A 2,396-nucleotide genomic window follows, 5' to 3' on the forward strand; every position below is an offset into this window, starting at 1 on the left:
GTGGACTGGGGATGCCAGAAGGGGAGGCTGGAAGGGAGCGCCTGGTGCTCAGTGCCCATTACAGACCCCACATTGCAATCCCCCACAGGAGAGACTCACCAATTCCAGGCCTCACACGGGAAGCTGGAGGTTCATCTCCTGACTTTTTGTAGGAGCTTTGCAGCTCAGCTGGTGAGAATTCTCCATCACCCTGCCTTTCTCCAAGGGACTTTCCTTCAAGCACCCTTCCCAACTTCTTCCTCCTCCATGAAATAATGTTCCTCTCCTTTGTTTCTCGCACTTGCCTGTGATGGGACCTTAGCTTGCTCAGCCCAGACTGCCATTCTCTGCTCTTCCCAATTAAACCCATGCTGCTGGTCAAATAACTGGCAGATTGAGTTTAAGGCCAATTGAACTAATAAATTCAAAAACTTGCAAGGAACAAAATCAATATGCACAAATTAGTGGCACTCCTACGTGCTCGGAAGGAACCATCAAAAAGAGACTGCGGAGAACGATCTCATTTACACCTGCATCCAAGACAGCAAGATACCCGGGAGGCCCCTGAACCAAGAAGGTGACAGACCTGTCATCTGACAGCCCTGCAACAATGACAACAGACAGGGAGGGGTACACATGGAGATTGGGAGGCACTGTGCTCAGGGTAGAACCCACACTGGGAAAATACCTACTCTCCCCAAAACCGTCTACAGAGTCCTCACTCTGGCTCCCAAATTTCCGGACTCGGCGCAAGCCTGGAGTGGGTGTGGACACGGGAAGGACCCCGCAGGGCTGAGGTGGGGAGAGCACAAGCACCGAAGCAGGCGGACGCTCCCTGACCTCAGACCATCTGAGGAGCCCCAGGAACCGAATCCGCGAGCACACAAACACAGATGTGGACCTAGGAGCACCCGAGCCCAGAAAGGGGGGACCCCACAGCCCCGCGCAAGGGCACAGCAGGAGTCCACATCTCCTCACACAAAACGACGGAAGCCCCAGTGTCTACATAGGGCTCCCTTTCTCTGTGGGGTCCTGAGACCACGAAACCCTTGACAGTCCACTCAGGCGGCTTCTCCTCAGCTCCTCCAGCATCTGGTCCTTAGGAGGTTGGACTGCTGCCAGTGTGGGCGCGTCCTCCACAACGGGTCCGGTCAGTGTGGATGCAGAGCCACACCCTCCTCAGCTTGTCCTGTCAGGGTGGGAGGCGCCCCACATTCTCCAGAAGTCTCCACAGTGGGTCCTGAAGAGGCGGGGCTCTGGTCCCAGCTGTGGCTGTGCAGCCTGGGCTCAGGGCGGGAGCTGGGGTCTGGCGCCCTCTGCAGGCGGTGCAAGGCAGTGCAGGACTGTGGGAGCTCACCCTTCAGTGGAAGGTCCTGCTCCCTCCTGGGGTCCAGCTGATGCCATTTCATTCCGGAAATTCAAGCTGCATGGAGCCCAATACCCCCCAACTTCCCCCCAAATAGCTAAGGAACAATGAATTGGAAACAATGTGGAATTACAACAGTCCTTGACCCAAACAGTGTCACTGAACATGGCCCTGATGCAGACCCACACTCTGACCTCAACTTGGTCTCAAGCCTGGACCCTACCCTAATCCAAGACCCTAACCCTAGCCCCCAACCCAAACAATGTTCACAAGAATCAAAAGGTAGAAACTGCAAATATCCATCAATGGCAAGTGCCTAAGCAAAGTGTGGTGAAGCATTTGAATTTGGGTACTGGTTCAGGTTTTAGTCAGAGTTCTAGATCAGGCTTTGGGTTTAGTGTTAGGGTGAGGGTTTAGAGTGAAGGACAAGGGAACAGAGTTATAGTTTAGGGCTTTAAGTTTATGATTTAGGCTTTAAGACTCAGGGCTTATGGGATAAAGTTCAAGGTCAAATTTGGGGTTTGACTTCATGCTGAGATTTGGGTTCAGGTTTCATGACTTGGAGGTCTGGTTTAGGGTTTGGGTTCGTGGTTCAGGGCTTGGATCCAGGGCTCAGGTACAGGCTTTGGGTTCCATTCCAGGTTTGGGATTCAGGGTTCTAGTTTGGGCTTTAAGGTCAGCTTAGGTTTCAGCGTTGGTAGGGTTTAAGGTTAGGTTTAGGGATGACACATTTTCTTCAGTTGTCATCATGGACAAAATAATTCTATCTGAAGTTTCTAAGTCAGAAATGTATTTCATCTGGGGGCGCCTGGGTGGCTCCGTGTGTTAAGCCTCTGCCTTGGGCTCAGGTCATGATCTCAGGGTCCTGGGATCGAGCCCTTCATCAGGCTCTCTGCTTGACCGGGAGCCTGCTTCCCCATCTTTCTCTCTGCCTGCCTCTCTGCCTACTTGTGATCTCTGTCTGTCAAATAAATAGAATTAGTAAAAGCTATTATATGATCTTTTACAAACCATTTCCTATCTTTGCATTCTCATGTGCCAAGACAGACAG

Source organism: Mustela nivalis (genome assembly GCF_964662115.1).
Source record: "Mustela nivalis genome assembly, contig: HAP1_SCAFFOLD_1321, whole genome shotgun sequence".
In the NCBI taxonomy this organism is placed as follows: Eukaryota; Metazoa; Chordata; class Mammalia; order Carnivora; family Mustelidae; genus Mustela; species Mustela nivalis.